This window comes from Heteronotia binoei, chromosome 8 (assembly GCF_032191835.1).
Source record: "Heteronotia binoei isolate CCM8104 ecotype False Entrance Well chromosome 8, APGP_CSIRO_Hbin_v1, whole genome shotgun sequence".
NCBI lineage: Eukaryota > Metazoa > Chordata > Lepidosauria > Squamata > Gekkonidae > Heteronotia > Heteronotia binoei.
Window position 1 is genome coordinate 60779017 of NC_083230.1, and position 11140 is coordinate 60790156.

Genomic DNA, 11140 nt, shown 5'->3' on the forward strand with positions numbered 1-11140 from the left:
GAAGAAGATATAGGATTTATATCCCGCCCTCCACTCCGAAGAGTCTCAGACCGGCTCACAATCTCCTTTACCTTCCTCCCCCACAACAGACACCCTGTGAGGTGGGTGGGGCTAAGAGAGCTCTTAAGGACAACCTCTGCCAGGGCTATGGCTAACCCAATGCCATTCCAGCAGGTGCAAGTGGAGGAGTGGGGAATAAAACCCGGTTCTTCCAGATAAGAGTTTGCGCACTTAACCACTACACCAAACTGGCTCTCAAGGATCTACAGTTGATGAGGTAACCACTCTAGCTCCAAAAATTGTCTCTGAGATACACTCTATCCCAGGGGTGTTGAACTCATTTGTTATGAGGGCCGAATCTGACATAAATGAGAAGTTGGGCCAGGCCATGTATGTCATAAAATGTAATGTCAGGTAGCAGGTGTATATAAACTTTATAAAAGACACACAATTAAACATTTTTTTAAATGTAAAATAAAACACGATTAAAACATTAGCACTCATTGGTCTTAAAGGTGCTTTCTTTGTAGCTCCCCCATGGGATCCAGGGAGCTGGACAAAGGAAGCTCTGGCTCTTTCCTTCCTTCCCCAAAGGACCAGGAGGGAGAGCCTCAGCCAATAGAAGGAAAAGAGGCTTGGCTTAGTAGCTCTGCTGTGCAATTGAGAGATCCTGGCAAAGCAAGCTCTCCCTCCCCCTTCCCTTCATCCCCAAGGAAGCAGCCTCAGCAAATGGAGAAAATAGAGGCTTTGCTCTGCAACTCCTGTGTGATTGAGCAAGCCTGATAAAGCAAGCTGTTATACAGAAGGAAACAAGAGGGAAGGAGAAGGAAGCAGATGATAGCCAGTTGCTTGGGGGCCTGATAGGAGTCCTCCGGGGGCGTGATTCAGCTCTCGGACCAAATATTTCACACCCCTGCTCTATCCTGTTCAGTCCTGACTTGACTACATCCTGCTTTTGTAGTAGAGCTGCCATGCTGAACAAAATGGCCACTGTTTGTGCCAAATGTACCTTACCGCTGAAATAATTTTGCAGCCTTTACTTCAGTATCTACATGTGAGGTCATGCAAAAGTACCTTAATATACAAATACATGTGTCAGAGAGAAGCTTGAAAAATCAATCTCTAATAAGATAAAAGAAATAGTAGACTCATTTAGGTATGCCAGTAACTTTTAATCTACTCATCTTTTTTGTCATGTTCTTTTCAAGTTCAACGTGAATGGTGGTTATTGCTACTTACTGTGGCTGGAAACTAACTTGCCCATTATGTTTTTTTAAAAAATATTAAATGTGCTACATTTTCATTTTATTTGCCTCCCATTGTTCTCATTTCACATACTTACTTAGGACTGAATCGTTTATTTATTTTAAAGATACTTGTGGGCCCGGGGGCATGGGGAAGTACAGGTGAGGAATGAGAACAAATACAACCTGTGTTAGGAAAGTAAAGGCTACAGCTTTTATTGACTGCATCACAGGAGCATTGGCACAGCAAAGGGGTGGATTGGGTGACCCACCTGCTTCCCAATTAACCCCACCTCCCAGCCTGCCTGCTGAGGGTGAAAACCATGGAGTGACAACCCCTGGGAACAATATGGGTGCTGGCCACTACATGATTCCCTTGCCACCTAGTGGTGACATCCCTACCAGCAGCCCCCAAGTTGTGCATGCTGCTGAATTGACTCCACGCAGGCCCGTAGCTAACCAGGGCCCACGGGGCATGGCCCCCTTGACAATTTGGGGGCCCCCTCACCCCCAGATTGTCCTTCTCTTCTGTGCAATTTAAATTGGCTGCTGCCCCTCCCAAGCCATTTAAAGGGCCCACAAATCAGCTGATTGGTGGGGTCCAAATAGCATGGGAAGGGTGGTAGGAGCAGTCACCAGCCTCCTGAATTATTTAAATTGCCCCCTCGCCCTGTGGCCCCCCATAGCCCCCTCCCCTCATGGCTCCTAGCTACAGGCCTGATAATACTCCACTCCAAACCCCTAAAGAGAGTCCCCAAGCTGTGGGAGGCAGGCACTCAGGCATGGCCTCCCCCCACCAGGATCTGCCTCATTGCCCAAACAACTAGAAAAGCAGTGACAAGGAAAATTACAGAACAATAAGAAATTGAAACATGCACCTATAAGTGAAATTCAGGGAGGGAGAGGGAAAGCCACAAAAATGCATTGAGGTCAGAAGCATAGAGGCCACTGCTTAAAATAGAAGAGGCTAGGAAATAGGAGCCCTCAGACTGCCTGCTGTTCTTACCCCCCTCCACTGATGCATGTCTGATGAGCCAGGTCACCCCTGCAGCCAGCTGGACCCTACCCACTGGTTCCCAGCCATGCAGCAAGAAGACCACATGGCTACTTCCCCTTTGCCCTTCATCCCCAAGCCCACAAAGGCGGCTATGGGTGAGTCCTTGCCATAGCATATTCACACTTTCCAGAATCTGTCTAAGACAGTTAATTACATAAAGCAGCAAACAGACAATTTAAAATAAAAAATAATAAAAATAGCACAATACAATAAAGTAATCAATCAATATTTTAAAACAGCAATCAGTACAAGTCCTTGTATAGAAGTCAGAGAAGAACAAGTCATAGATATAAAATTCAATCAAATGCTTGAGTAAAGAAAAACATTTCAAACTGGTACTTGAAAACCAGTAATGCAGATGCCATGTAGGCTTGCCACGTCTCCCACTATGGAGGGACACCTCCTGGCAAACCTTTATGTTGCCCACTGATAGAAGAAAAATGTTGGCAAATCAAAGGGGCATGCTGGCATCATGCTGGCACACAGTGTCACTTTCAGGAAAAACAAAAGTGATGTCATGATGTAACCAAAGAGTTTAACCAAAGAGTTTTTGAGAATCCCAGAGTGCCCCGCCCCAGTCTTCATGAGATCACTTCTGGTTTTCACTGGAAGGGATGATGTACCAAGTGTGATAGTGGTGTACCTGCCCTCACCCTTCAGATGCTCCTGAGGATTCCAGGCTGTGGGCTGGCAACTATAGCACCAGGCAAATTTCAAGGAAGAGGGTATTCCACAGGCAGGGAACCATCACACAGAAGTCTCCATCTCTAGTTATTGCCTGCTTCACTTGTGTGAGAGGAGACACCAGGAGTAGTGCTTCTGTTGAAGTCCTTACCACACAAGTTGGACTATACAGAAAAAGGTGGTTCTTCAGATATTTAGGGCATTAAGTTCACCTACAGTCTTCCTGTGATCATTAAATTCATGACCTTTCCTTCTAAAGAAAGGTTTAAAAGAAATTTAACCTGAATACATAGGCTTATTTGAGTGTTAGTGTGACCTAATATCTGATGAAAGGAGCATTGACTCACAAAAGCTTATGCCTCGAAAATCTTGTTGGTCTCTGAGGTGCTACTGGACTCAAATCTAGCTGATGTCCTGTAGCACTCCCCTAGGAGTGTTGGTAATGGGAAATAGTCTCTGTATTTTATTGTCAGTTCTTAGTCATACACTATGGATTTAAAAAAACCCAAGCAGGTGAAGGACAAGACCTGTATTTTTATTACATATTTCTAATACTTGTATAGTTGTCATGGCATTGCATACTCATAACATCAAGCTGACTGTGGTGTGCACAATATCTTTTCAAGGTACTTTATAACCATTATGATACTTGACTTCAATTTGTAGTCTCATTGTAGAGGAGGAATATATTGATATTACATTGTCTCACAAAATCTTTGCAAAGCTTTGTTGGGTTAGAATTGCATCCTTTGAATGGAAGATGACTTTCCTTCCCACACAAATACAAAAACCCTATTCTTTGAATCTAATGATTCATTTTAAATATAACAATTTTCCCAACAATTGATAAAAATGTAAGAGGTCTGCTGGATGAGACCAATGGTTCACTTAGTCCAGCACTTTGTGGCCAACAGGATTCCCATTATACAGGCTTGGACCCTAAAGCATCTCTCTATTGTTGCTTTCCCCCAGAAAGTGATATTCAGTGATATTTTCCTGCTATAAATGGAGCTTCCACTTAGGCATTATGATTAATAGCTAACCCATTCCCTATTTTCACAGGCACTTCTCCTTCATCTGTCTTCTGACATACCAGTGTGAAGCCACTATTTGGTTGTGGGACAATTCCATTTCATTCCACAGGGTGCTTAAGAGAGACCTGTCCTGTAAATCAATCATATCCTTAATCATGAAGATAATTTCATTTCCTACCTCATTAGCAACTCCTTCAGACTAACTCAAGTACCTTGAAACATTCCACCACTAGCAAAAAACAACACGTAATTGTAAGTATATAAGAACCCCATGAGCCTAGCATTTTAGGGTTGGTTTCCGGAGAAATAAGTTTTCTGTTAATATTTTTAAAGTTTGAAACATGAGGTGTTATTGTTAAATATGAATGGGGGAAACATGGATTATAAAGTGATACAATGTATTTTATATACTCATCAGTTCATAAACCTAGTGACTGTCACTAAATTTGCGCAGTAAAATTTTAATCTGTACTATGTATTGAAATTGTTGTTGTGAGCCACCCTGAGCCTGCTTGCGAAATAGGGTGGGATATAAATCCAAAAATTAAATTAAAATTAAATTAAAATGAAGGGGAGGTGAAAAGTCACTGAAAGAGGCTTTCAAGTTCAAAATAGGATTTCAATGGTGGTGTACCTTGAGGGGTCTTGTAAATTTCACAATGCCAAGCAAGTGCCCAGCAAGTGCCAGCTGCTAATTTACTAGAATGTTCTAAACAGTATATAAAAAAAGCAGTAGAAAGAGGCGTGAGTGGCAGGATAGCTAGAAGGAAGCTGGCAAGCAACTGAAAAGTGGAACATATATGTAAAGATGAAATGAAAGAAAATATGATGAATGAGGGGCTAAAGGCAAGGAGGAAATTATCTGTGCATAAAAGGAGCACATATAGCCTAAGAAGGGATGTAAAAGTGATTGCATCGCTTGGGAGCAGTGACCATAACGTTATTGATTTCACTATTTGTATAAATAGGGAGTTGCCCCAAAAGACCAGCACAACCACGTTTAACTTTAAAAGGGGTAAATTCTCTGAGATGCGGAGGCATGTGAAGAAGAAATTGAAAGGAAAGGTAAATACAGTCAAAACCCTTGGGGAAGCTTGGAGGCTATTTAAAACTAGAATTTTAGAAGCACAAATAAAATATATATCACAAGTTAGGAAAGGTACAAACAGGTATAAGAGAAGGCCTGCATGGTTAACAAACAAAGTAATGGAAGCTCTAAAAGGTAAGAAGGACTCCTTTAAGCGGTGGAAAGCTAGTCCAAGTGAAATTAATAAAAGGGAACACAGGCAATGGCAAATCAAATGCAAGACTGTGATCAGGCAGGCAAAAATGGGACTATGAGAAGCATATTGCAAAAAACATAAAGACCAACAATAAAAATTTCTTCAAATATATTAGAAGCAGGAAACCAGCCAGGGAGGCAGTGGGGCCTTTGGATGACCAAGGGGTCAAAGGTTTACTGAAGAAGGATAGGGAAATGGCTGAAAAGCTAAATGAATTTTTTGCCTCCGTCTTCACTGTGGAAGATGAGAAGTGTTTGCCTGCTCCGGAACCACTAATTTTGGAAGGGGTGTTGAAAGACCTGAGCCAGATTGAGGTGACAAGAGAGGAGGTCCTACAACTGATGGACGAATTAGATAGATAGATAGATAGATAGATAGATAGATAGATAGATAGATAGATAGATAGATAGATAGATAGATAGATAGATAATTTTATTTATATCCCGCCCTCCACGCCGGAGCAGGCTCAGGCCGGCTAACAACATCATTCAAATTTCCATTATACAAAAGACAAAGTTACATTTAACATTAAACATTAACATTAAAATTCTGATAAGTTTAAAATTAATTAATTAAATTGATAAAAGTGCTAATGCTATTTGTTCTTTATGATGGCGGTAATCATTAGCAATTTCTTTCTACGTCAGCGAAAGCCAGTCGGAAGAGGAAGGTCTTGCAGACCCTGCAGAATTGTTCAAGGTCCCCACAGGGCCCGCATTTCCTCTGGAAGTTGGTTCCATAGGTTCGGGGCTTCAGAGGAGAAGGCCTGATTGCGGGTGCATTGCAGCTTCACCTCTCTTGGTCCGGGGGTGGTCAACAAGTTTTTACCAGCTGACCTCAGTGCTCTCTGGGGTTCATATGGGGAGAGACGGTCCCTAAGGTAGACAGGTCCTCGACCATATAGGGCTTTAAAGGTAATGACCAGCACTTTGTAACGAACCCGGTATATAACTGGCAGCCAGTGCAGCTCGCGCAGTCCAGGCTGTATGTGCTCCCATTTAGGGAGCCCCAGCAACAGTCTGGCCACTGCGTTCTGCACCAGCTGTAGCTTCTGGGTTCGGTACAGAGGCAGCCCCATGTACAGTAATCCAGTCTCGAGGTGACCGTTGCGTGAAGTACCGTTGCCAGATCTTGGCGCTCTAGGAAGGGAGCCAACTGCCTTGCCCGCCTCAGATGGAAAAAGGCTGACTTGGCAGTGGCTGCAATCTGGGCCTCCATTGATAATGAAGGCTCCAGTAAAACTCCCAGACTCCTAACCCAGTGTGCCGCTTTCAGCGACGCCCCATCGAAGACCGGGAGAGGTATTTCCCCTTCCCGGGTGCCCCGACCCAGACAAAGGACTTCTGTCTTCGCTGGATTCAGTTTCAGCCCGCTCCCCTTCAACCACATTGCCATATCCTGCAAGGCCCGGTCTAAATTTTCAGGGACGCAGTCAGGCCGGTCATCCATCAGCAGGTAGAGTTGGGTGTCATCTGCATATTGATGGCACCCAAGTCCATATCTCCTGGCAATCTGGGCAAGAGGGCGCATATAGATATTAAATAACATTGGTGAGAGAACTGCCCCTTGAGGCATTCCACAATCCAGTGTGTGCCTCCGGGACCGCTCGCCACCAATTGCCACCCTTTGTCCCCGATCTTCGAGGAAGGAGGAGAGCCATTGTAAGAATTAAAAACTAATAAGTCACCAGGTCCGGATGGCATACATCCAAGGGTTCTGAAAGAACTCAAAGTTGAACTTGTGGATCTTCTGACAAAAATCTGTAATCTTTCATTGAAATCTGCCTCCGTTCCTGAGGACTGGAAGGTAGCAAATGTCACCCCCATCTTTAAAAAGGGTTCCAGAGGAGATCCGGGTAACTACAGGCCAGTCAGTCTGACTTCAATACCAGGAAAGTTGGTAGAAACCATTATCAAGGACAGAATGAGTAGGCACATTGATGAATACGGGTTATTGAGGAAGATTCAGCATGGGTTCTGTAAGGGAAGATCTTGCCTCACTAGCCTGTTACAGTTCTTTGAGGGGGTGAACAAACATGTGGACAAAGGAGACCCGATAGATATTGTTTACCTTGACTTCCAGAAAGCTTTTGATAAAGTTCCTCATCAAAGGCTCCTTAGTAAGCTCGAGAGTCATGGAGTAAAAGGACAGGTCCTCTTGTGGATCAAAAACTGGCTAATTAATAGGAAGCAGAGAGTGAGTATAAATGGGCAGTCTTCGCAGTAGAGGACGGTAAGCAGTGGAGTGCCGCAGGGCTCAGTACTGGGTCCCATGCTCTTTAACTTGTTCATAAATGATTAGGAGTTGAGAGTAAGCAGTGAAGTGGCCAAGTTTGCGGATTACACTAAATTGTTCAGGGTGGTAAGAACCAGAGAGGATTGTGAGGCACTCCAAAGGGATCTGTTGAGGCTGGGTGGGTAGACTTTAATATGGCAGATGAGGTTCAGTGTGGCCAAGTGCAAAGTAATGCACATTGGGGCCAAGAATCCCAGCTGCAAATACAAGTTGATGGGGTGTGAACTGGCAGAGACTGACCAAGAGAGAGATCTTGGGGTCGAGGTAGATAACATGATTAACATGTGGAATTCACTGCCACAGGAGGTGGTGGCGGCTACAGGCATAGACAGCTTCAAGAGGTCCATCAGTGGCTATTAGCCCACAGTGTGTGTGTGTGTGTGTGTATATATATATATATATATATATATATATATATATATATATATATATATATATATATAAATTTTTGGCCACTGTGTGATACAGAGTGTTGGACTGGATGGACCCATTGGCCTGATCCAACATGGCTTCTCTTATGTTCTTATGTTAAGGGGCTAGATGACCTGTAGCTGAGCCAGTAAGGGGATAGGTAGAATACACAGCAGGATAAGAGGGAAGTTTGAGTATGTGGGCAGGGACAGTGGCTCAGTGGTAGAGCATCTGCTTGATAAGCAGAAGGTCCCAGGTTCGATCCCTGGCATTTCCAACTAAAAAGGTCCAGGCAAATAGGTTTGAAAAACCTCAGCCACTACCAGTCTGAGTAGACAATACTGACTTTGATGGACCGAGGGTCTGATTCAGCATAAGGCAGCTTCATATGTTCATTTATACAGTATGTTCATAACCATTTACCAGCACTAAAAATGACCTTTCAAGGCCAATCTGTAAATCCTTTGCTAAGAAGGTAAAGTACAGGCTGGGGTGGAGGACTACAGAAATCTGGCTATTTGTTTAAGTAAAGATAGTGACTCTTAGTGCCTCATTTTAATGACAATGATATGTGAAGAGACAGGAAAATGCAGGGCTTTTTTTGAGCAGGAATACAGTTCTGGATGGCTTGGCATCAAGGGGTGCGGCCTAATTTGCAAATGAGTTCCTGCCAGGTTTTTTCTACAAAAAAAAAAAGCCCTGGGAAAAAGTTTATAAATTTGATTTTCAGCTTTCCCCAAAATAATTTCTTTTTTTGTTGAAGACTTGTGTTTTTATTTTCCAGTGGATGTATATGATAGTTTTATAAAGATTTCAGGACTTGGTGTAGTGGTTCAGTCTGGTGTAGTGGTTAAGTGTGCGGATTCTAATCTGGGAGAACCGGGTTTGATTCCCCACCCCTCCACTTGCACCTGCTGGAATGGCCTTGGGTCAGCCATATCTCTGGCAGAGGTTGTCCTTGATAGGGCAGCTGCTGTGAGAGCCCTCTCAGCCCCACTCACCTCACAGGGTCTCTGTTGTGGGGAGGAAGATAAAGGAGATTGTGAGCTGCTCTGAGACTCTGGAGGGCGGGATATAAATCCAATATCTTCTTATCTTCTTCTTTCTTGGTGTTCAGGTAGTACACCTGCAAGCAAGGGTTCAACTGAATTTGCTGACTCAGTCAAGAGCCTAGGGGCTTTACTGGACCCAACATTACTACAGGAGAAGCAAAGTAATGTGTGCATGCACACACACTTTCTTAGTTCTGAAAATCTGAATTTATGCAAAGGTAGCATTGAGATTAGACTACTATAATAAACTGTTTATATGTTTTGCCAAGGCTTTTTTTTTCTGGAAAAAAGGTACCAGAACTCTCAAGAGGGAAATGAAGAAGAAACAGATGGCTGCCCCTCATTAACTTCTAAACAGTTTTTGAGAATTTTGTTTCCATGAAGAGGTTCTGGAACTCTATTGCACTGCATCCCCCCCAAAAAACCCAAAACAAAACAAAACACCCTGGGTCTTGCCTCAAAGCCATCTTGGAATCTCCATTTAGCACAAAATGCTGCAGCCTGATTATTATTAGGAAGTAGGCAGTGCCTGCATAGTACTTCCACGCAGCAGTTACTTCATTGGCTTCCCATTATTTATTTATTTATTTAGGGAATTTATATTTCACCCTACCCCATGAATGGGCTCAGAGTGAATTACAACATAATCAAACAGTAAAATAATAGGATTAAAATGGATAAAATCAGTATATTAAAACAGATCTTCATTACAGAGCAGGAAAAAGAGTAGTTCACAGCAGTACAATTTCTAGCTGACCAATAAATAAATTTCTAGCTGACCGATAAATATCATGTTACAAGTGGGCCATCAGATGGTGTACTCCAGCACACTTTTGGTCAAATGTAGTGTGCTTTGGCAAGGGAGGCCAGTTTGATGTAGTTTGGGCACCTGCTGCCTCAGTCAAAGGCCTGGCAGAACAGCTGCGTCTGGCAAGTCATGCTAAAAGGTAACAAATCCAACAAGGCTCTAACCTCCAATGGGAGCATATTCCACCAGGCCAGGACAGAAAAGGCCTTGGCCCTAGCTGAGGTTAGGTGGATGTCCTTAGGGCTGGGGCAACCAGCAGATGTTAGTTCTCTGAGTGCAGAACTCTTCAGGGCTCATGTGGGGAAAGGCAGTCCCTCAGATATGTCTGTCCCAGGCTATGCAGGGCTTTAAAGGTTAGCATCAAAACCTTGAAGTGAATATGGTACTCAGTAGGTAGTGCCGGTTGGATACATGCCCACACAGGCAATGCCATCAACAGGCATGCTGCTGCATTTTGCACCAGCTGCAGTTTCCAGATTAGCCCCAAGGGCAAGCCTGCACAGAGTGAGTTACAGTAATCTACTCTGGAAGTGACCATTGCCATGATCACTGTAGCTAAGAGGGGAGAGGTAAGGTGCTAGCTGCCTGATCTGCCGGAGATAATAAAAGGCCAACCTGGCAACTGTGGTGACCTGGACCTCCATAGAAAGTGAGGCATCCAGGATCACTCACAGGCTCTTTGCTTTCTGGACCAGCGCAAGAGGTGTGCTGTCCAGGGCTGGTAGCCTGATATCCTGTGCTACTCCACCCCAGCTCAGGTACAGGACCTCCATCTTAGTTGGATTAAGCTTCAGCTGGCTCTGCTGCAGCCATCCAGACATGTCCCTCAGTGCCTTGTTCAGATGATCCAGGGCAGAGTCTGGATGACTGTCCATCAACAGATAAAACTGGATGTCATCTGCATACCGGTGACAACACAGCCCAAACCCCTGGGCTAACTGGGCAAGGGGCTACATATATATGTTAAACATCATTGGTAAGAGAATTGCCTCCTGCAGCACACCACATTCAAGTGGGTGTCATGAGAAGACCTGCTTGCCAAGCACCACCCTCTGTCCTCGACCATGGAGAAAGGAGGAAAACCACTGCAAGGCAACTCCTTGAACTCCTATGTCGGCAAGGCAGTGGGCCATGAGATCGTAGTTGACTATGTCAAATGCTGCTATCAGATCTAAAAGAACCAGCAGCACTGACCACCTCGATCCAAGTGCCCCTGGAGGTCATCTGTGAGGGCATTTAATACAGTCTCCATCCTGTGGTCTGGGCAGAAAC

The 11140-nt window shown here is 44.1% G+C and overlaps 1 non-coding gene across 1 annotated transcript; it reads left to right on the forward strand.

Annotated features, from left to right (window-relative positions):
• The first annotated feature begins 8213 nt into the window (after positions 1 to 8213).
• On the forward strand, positions 8214 to 8285 carry TRNAI-GAU (transfer RNA isoleucine (anticodon GAU)). Its single transcript has one exon. It is a non-coding gene; the product is annotated as a tRNA-Ile (tRNA).
• The last annotated feature ends 2855 nt before the right edge of the window (positions 8286 to 11140 follow it).